This window comes from Phalaenopsis equestris, unplaced genomic scaffold, assembly GCF_001263595.1.
Source record: "Phalaenopsis equestris unplaced genomic scaffold, ASM126359v1 Scaffold000421, whole genome shotgun sequence".
Taxonomy (NCBI): domain Eukaryota; kingdom Viridiplantae; phylum Streptophyta; class Magnoliopsida; order Asparagales; family Orchidaceae; genus Phalaenopsis; species Phalaenopsis equestris.
In genome coordinates, this window is record NW_018164862.1 from 1,086,963 (window position 1) to 1,094,719 (window position 7,757).

The 7,757-nt window shown below is 35.5% G+C and overlaps 1 protein-coding gene across 4 annotated transcripts in view; it reads left to right on the plus strand.

Annotated features, from left to right (window-relative positions):
* LOC110027217 (DNA ligase 1) overlaps positions 1–7,757 on the plus strand; it is a 75,234-nt gene that overhangs the window by 16,255 nt on the left and 51,222 nt on the right. The gene's annotated exons all lie outside the window — the stretch shown is intronic.

The following is a 7,757-nucleotide window of genomic DNA, read 5'->3' on the forward strand; positions in this document are numbered from 1 at the left end:
TTTTTTTTTTTTTCCAAGGATAAATTTCTCATCCCAACCTTCACTCTATTCATTTTAAAAAACTAACACTTAGATGAAGCTAGATATTGAATTCCAAAATAATTTGGAATTATTGCATCATTTATGGAATCAACAACTGATTCCGTTGTTGATTTAGATATCTTGGGTCTGAGATGAGAATGATTTATGGAATCAACCAACTTTTTAAAAGGTGTGAACGATTTAGATATCTTGGGTCCGTTGTCCAAAGCGATGGTGATATAGATGGGGATGTTAATAGTAGAATTCAAGTTGGTTGGTTGAAGTGGAGGAATGCTTCGGGCCTTTTGTGTGATAGAAAAGTACCGCTAAGACTGAAAGGAAAAATTTATAAGATGGTGGTGAGACCTGCAATGCTCTATGGCGCTGAATGTTGGCCTTTAAAAGAGAAGCATAATAATAAGTTAAGTGTTGCCGAGATGAGAATGATTAGGTGGATGAGTGGCTTTACACTTAGAGACAAAATGCATAATGAATATATTCGTGATAGGGTTGGTGTAGCTCCTGCGACAAACAAAATTAGAGAAACTCGTCTTAGATGGTTTGGTCATATTAAACGTCGACTATCTGATGATCCAATTAGGAGAGTAGATGTTTTAGATTCGACTTGTGTTAAGAAAGGCAGAGGTAGACCTAAGAAGACTTGGGCTTATTGTATTAAAAATGATCTTAATTTATTAGAACTAAATGAAAATATGACACTAAATAGGACGCAATGAAGAAAAAAGATTCATGTAGCCGACCCCACGTAGTGGGATTAAGGCTTTGTTGTTGTTGTTGTTACTAACTACCTTATTGAGTCTTGCATCGAAATTAATTTAATTAATCATAAACATATCTTTGATACCACTTTTTTGATGTCCCGACTAAAAATTTGGAATTCACCAAGACGGACATGAACGATCAGATGGTGAAAACTAAATTTTCTATATTCATTTTATTATTTAACAAATTAAAGTGTCACTAATCAAATTAAATTAAATCAATATATTTAAATTTATCTCGTTACTGTTTATCCGCATCTTCGATAAACATGTCTTTTTATTGTCCATTTTTTAATCACTTAATAAACTAGAAATGTTAAATTAAAAAAATAATAAGTATTAATAAAGCTAGGGAATATTCATACTCCTAAACTATAGTAATAAAAGGGGAAAGAAAACAATATGCATGCGAGCTAAATTTTTTAATAGTTCAATATAAACATTCGATGTTATTCAATAAATCTTATTATATCAATAGCATATCTAAATCATTGTATATCTATATAACCGTCATCGAAACATTGTTCTAAAATTGTACTACTGAAGGTATTTTAATATCAAAGATACTAAAGGTATTACTGGGTAGTTAATAATAAAAAATAAAAATTAATGTTAAAAAAAATTAACAATTATATCCATTAAGGCATTAAAAAACCACCGAAGTTATATAAGAATAGAGTCAGATAGAAAACGACGAAGTACAACCTAATATAAATGTGAACACGAATGTCTTGACATATATGATGATGATGATGACTCAGCTGATACAGGTTGAGGATTGCAGCCTATTGAAAATGATACAATTGTTGTCGATAATTATTTGAAGATATTTCAAGATCTGCGTCCACCTTTGTTCAAAGGAATTGAAGGCTTGATTGAAGCATAGAATTGACTAACAAGGATAGAAGATACTAGATGATATGGTTTGTCTGGATGAAAGAACATTACCGTTAGCTACTTTTGTGCCAAATGGAGAAACTGAAATGTAGTGGTGTTGTTAGCGTCAATATATGTTAGGGAACATATCCAACATATCGATAAGTTGGGAGGAGTTTGTGGAGCTTTTTAGTTAAACTTTTGAATTCGTTTCCGCTCAAAGTCAGATGCAGGACATGCTCATCAAGTTAGTGCAGAGAGAGAAGACATTCATGTAGTACGAAGTAGAATTCACTGCACTATCGAGGTTTGTGCCACAGTTGATCACGACTACGAAAGAAAATTACTACAAACTTCTTTCGGGATTAAAGGTTTTGATCAGATAGTCATCGACGTTTTTTGGTATCTGTGAATACTCAATAGTAGTGAAACGAGCTAGAAGAGTGGAAATCGATTATCAACTTAGAAACATAAGAAGATGCACAAGAAGAAGAGTGCTGATGAAGAAAAACATGTGGATCAAGCAGAGGGATCCGATGAGAAGAAGTCCAAAAACAATTTGGGTGGAGTTAGCAGAGGTACGACTCAAGATATTGTAGACACTTGTGTCAGATGCAGAAGACAACATAAAGGTGACTGCTTGGTGGGCTCTAACTCTTACTATTGGTGCCATCCGCCTGATCATATAACAAGTTATTATCCATCTCTTGGCCAGAAGAGCGATGAAGATCAGAAATCAGGTGGAATTCCTTCACAGAAGACTACATGTGGGCATAAAAGAATAGTGTTTATCGCTTCAGCTCCTACCCAGGTCAACCAAGAGAACCGATTCAACCTCGAGTATGTTTCTTTGCTCATGTTGAGCCCAAATAACCAACTGTTGTGGATGGTTATAAGGTCTGATGAGTTTGGCGATTTCTCATATAAGGATATTTGCTTAGCATGCTTTATTGCTTCAAGTATAGCTGGGTCGCTTTGTATCGGGTCTTTACTTTATAGTGTATGCAGTATCTAATTTTTATCATTTATGCAGTCCATTTTTAAATTTCTAGAACAATGTGTTTTTAAACTGGGGATGATTATAACATTCCGTTTCTATTAGTAATATTTTGTTTGTTCTCTACCAAATGTAGTTACTTTTATTGTTGTAATACTACATACCCATGATTTATGATTCTTTTGAATTTTGTTCATATTGTAAGAATGACCTGTGTGCTTAACTTCATTTAAATTATCATATATATTAAATTTTGAACAAGAATATTAACTGTTATACAAATTAGAATGAAACATTCTTTATTAGAAGGTGATATTTTTATAGTATACTTGTATGTGTAAGATTGAATATGATGAAGTTATCCCTTTATGGTATAATGGGGGAATGCTAAGGCACCTCATAGCTCTGCTTGTAAATAAAAAAGGGTATTGATATTGAGATACTTTAAGTGGTATAATTTTTAGACTGTTCCTGTAAAGGTTGTACATATATAGAATGATATAAATATGTTATTGATATAATAAGATTTTTTTAATAGCATCAAATATTTGTATTGAATTATTAAAAAAGTGTAATTGACTTGTATATTATATTTCTCCTTATATTACTGTAGTTAAGAAGTATGAGTATTTATTAGTTTTGTTTAAGCTTACTGTTATTTTACTTTAACGTTTCAGGTTTAATTAAGCGATTAAAAGATGAACGATAGACGAAAAAATATTTATAGAAGATGCAAATAATTAGTGACAAGGTAATTTTAAATATACTATTTTAATTTTATTTGATTAGTGTATTTTTCATTTGTTAAATGGTAAATAAATATAAAAAATTTAGTTCCCATCATCTGACCATTTATATCCATCTTGGTTAATTCGAAGCCCAGTGTCAGGTCGTGACAAACATATATCAAAGATAAGGTTAGGATTTAATTAAATAAATCTTGATGAAAGTGTCAATAGGTTATTAATAATAAAAAAATAAAAATTAAAGTTAAAGCAATAATAATTATATCTATTCAGGCATAATGATACACATAAAATTATAGAAGAATAGAGTCTGATATAAAACAATATAGAACTTAATATCAATGTAAACACGAATGGCCTGGCTCAAATGATGACGACGATGATTCAACTGATTTTAGAATTTCAATTTTAAAAGAGTTGGCGTCAGGACATCAAATGACAAATTAATCGTCATCGAGGTAAATATTTATTTTCTTTTGCTGTATTAATATCTTGTTTCTTGTCGATCAATGATGTTACCGTAACTGTTGTAGCATTGCATACACATGATGCATGATTCTATTGAATTTTATATATATAGTAAGAGTGATCTGTGTGCTCAGTTTTATTTAAATTATCGTATTTATTGAATTTTGTAGAAGAATATTGATTGTTATGGAAAACGAAAAAGAAAAATTCATTTTTAGAATATGATATTTTTATAGTATTCTTATATGTGCAAGATTGATTTTGATGGAATTACCTCTTTATGGTACTAGTGGTAGAATACAAAAGTATTCTATGTATGTAAATGAAAATAATATTGATATTGAAGTACCTTAAGTAGTATAATTTTTAGACCGTGTTCTTGTGACGGTTATACATATATAGAATGATATAAATATTTTATTGATATAGTAAGATTTTTTAAAAAACATCAAATATTTGTATTGAGTTATTTAAAAATTTATTTGACATTTATGTTGCTTTCTTTTCTCTTATATTACTATAGTTTAGAAACATGAGTATTCAGTAGTTTTGCTTAAGCTCACTGTTGTTTTAATTTAATATTTTATTTTTAATTAAGTGATTAAAAGATGAGTGATATAAGAAAAAATATTTATAGAAGATGCAAATATTCGATAACGAGGTAAATTTAACTATATTGTTTTTAATTTGATTAATGTCTTTTTCATTTGTTAAATGGTAAATGAATATAGAAATTTTAGTTCACACCGTTCGACCGTCTTGGTTAATTCTAAGCCTCGGGCCGAGACATGAGGGACTATCTGGTCGCTCAGAAGAGAGTGAGGTCGAGGAGTCCTTTAAAGAAAGGGAGAGAGGACAGTCGCCTTTGCCACGCCAGGATCCTTCATTCATTGGGCTATTTGCTAGGAGTGAGGCCAGTCAGCCTGCTTCTATTGCCTAGATCAAGTCAGAGACAGAAGACGTCATATCCATAGAAGCAATATAGATAAGGGAAGAAGTTTTTTTTGCTAAGTCGAATCTTCCACCCCCTCCTATCCAAAGAAAATAAAGGGCTTTCCAGTTGAATGGGTTCCCTCTGAGAGTAACGTGGCAAATATTTGGAACTCTTTTGACGGTCGGTATATTGCCTTCGACCCGGAGGTGAATTGGTAGTGGTTCGCTCTAGGTTGAAGTTTGCCCATTTGCCTTTGTTGAAATGATCTGGTCACATGCTTTTGTAAAATCTCTCCGGGCGCTTGAGCGACCTGAGCTTTATTAGAAAACCGATCGCTACCATCTGAGGCGTGTGAGGCCTCCCAACTTTAGTCGATGACATTGTAATAGGCCTAGATGAAGTGGGCTGCCGCCTCAGAATGGGTCAAATCCTCGACCAGGCTTCTAAAGAAGGCTGGAAAGCAAGCCATGATCACTGAGAGAAAGCTGGCAGCGATGGAGGAGGAGATTGACACTCTATCAGATCTCATGTTGATTTCCCAACAAGAGAATCAAGAGCTGAATGCACAGATGGCGATGATGAAAACCGAGGAGTTCTTTGAGGCGCTTCCTTCCCGCTCGAGACATGAAAGGATTTTGGGCAAGCAACTTCGAGTCGACAACATTACAACGATCAAATGTTTCATTCGATCAGGCCTGATCAACCTGAAGTTTGCGAACTTAGATGAATTTGCTGCTCTGTACACCAGCTTTGAGCGATCCTCGGGGGGCGACTCGAATGTCGGAAGCGACGGAGGGTCCTTTAGTTGACTTAAAAGAATTTTCTAGAAAACTTTTGTAAAGATATTTTTATGTAAATTCAAATTTTTGTATGGAAAAGATGTTTTTTCATTTGAAAATGATTGAAGCCTCTCGGCCATTTTTGCATAACTCAGCTTCTGTTTATTACTTTACTCTTACTGCATTATTTTGTCGCGATAGCTGCTTAGTGTGATCGTTGGTATTGATTGTTGACCCGGACCTTTTGAATGATCGTCGGTAATTTTTTAATATATTACGACCCAACATAAGCTTTACATTGGCCGTCTCTTTTATTCAGTCGGATTGTTGTCTCGGTTGGTGCGTATCTTTCGCTGGGACATAGGCAGATCTTGTGGCTACCTTCGTAGGGGTAACCGACGAGACTCGCTGTTGGGGTGATTTACGTGTAAGTTCGCGGAGCTTGTCACTAACGGGTAGGGAACTACCTCTAGAGTTATCTAAGTTGAGCTCAATGATATGGGCTTTTTGATGTTTGATGTTGAAGGCCAAATTTTTAGGATATCGAATGAATGTCTGGAGCGTCGTTGCTAGTTTAATATATAGTATTGATTGCCAATTCAAGTCTTATACTTTTCCAGGTTTATTTCTCAGTTGGATTGCCGCCTCAGGCGGGCCTCACTTTTCTCTAGGTCTTAGGAGAATCTTCTCGCCGCCTTTACGGGGGTAACCGAGGAGATTCACTATTGGAGTGATTTGCACCGTACCCTTCTTGGAGCTTATTGCGATTCGACAGGGATCCACCTCCAAAGCTTTATCCAATTCAAGTTTGGCTAACAAGATTTATGATACAGGAGCATTGTGGATAATTCAAGTTTTGGGATTGCTGTCGGTGCTGCTTATTGGATTCAAGTTTCCTAATTATTAATTGGACCTGGAAAAACATTTGAGGGATTTGTACCATCACACATGATGAGTTTTAAAGTAATACTCTCGAATTTGTCGGGTGATGTGTCAGCCGCTCAAAGTCGACCAACCGGTTTGCAGGTATGGTAAGTCGGCTTGTTTCGATCGTTGAGAGCTAACCATCTGTTTTGTGGTACTCGCCTTCTAGCGAAAGCCTCTAGAAGACGCAGAAACAAAATTTTTGACTCCAGATCTGTTGTTGCATGAACTCCTTAGCGTGCTTCCTATTGGGAATGTCTCTAAGATGTGCTTCTTGTTTGTGTTGCTTCCCCTTTTTTTTGGTAGTATGCTCCACACTTACCACACATTTCATGATGTTGGATTTAGATTTGTCCCGTGAGGCATGCTCAAGGATCGTGCAATATAATCGGTGAGGGAGAGGTAGAGAGAGGCAGAGAGGGTGAAAGAAGGAAAAGAGCACACACAAACTTGTTATGTAGAGGCAAACTTGGGTATTCCCAGACTTTGTGATCCGTTTTATATATTGAAAGTAGAGGATTACATGAGCGACGGTGAGAGAGTTCTCCCTACAACGTAAGGGACTAGAGAGAGCCCAAAAAGCCTTGAAAGGCCACAAGCCGGGATGCCAAAAATTAGGAGGCCAAAAAGCCTGTAATATATGCTATGGATCCTCTATTTATAGGAGTTAGAGGGCTGAAAGTGTAAAATTATATGCTTGCTCTTTCTTTAATAGCGACTTGACAAGATATTCTTGTCTTTTGGCGCCCCTTTGCCTTTTCTAAATAAGTAATTATTGCACCTTTTTGTATGGATGCCGATCCTCCTTCGCTCCGGAGGTTGGTCGACTTTGAGTGTAGTAGCCGGTCGACCTTAGGGGGGCTGGTCGACGTTTTTAAATATCATTCCTTGTCTCTGGCAATCTTTGAGGGATCTGTTGAGAGAGTCTTATGTTGATGCTTATAAGCTTTTTGTGGGATTAGACCTTGGACTAGTTGTTGGCGTAGATGTCTATTTCTTAACGACCTAGGTGGCTCTTGGGTCGTCAGACTTTCATTCAATCGGCAGTCCTTCGGTCGGTCGCCACCTTTTCGGTCGGTTGAGTGTCAGTTGACAGGTGGTTTTCCTCCGGTCGGCTTCATGAGTACTTGTAGAGGGATGATTCTCGTTTCATTTCTTTTTATTTGGACTGTAAATTATCTCGAAATTGATGGAGGCCATTTTTAGGTGTACAATATATATATATATATA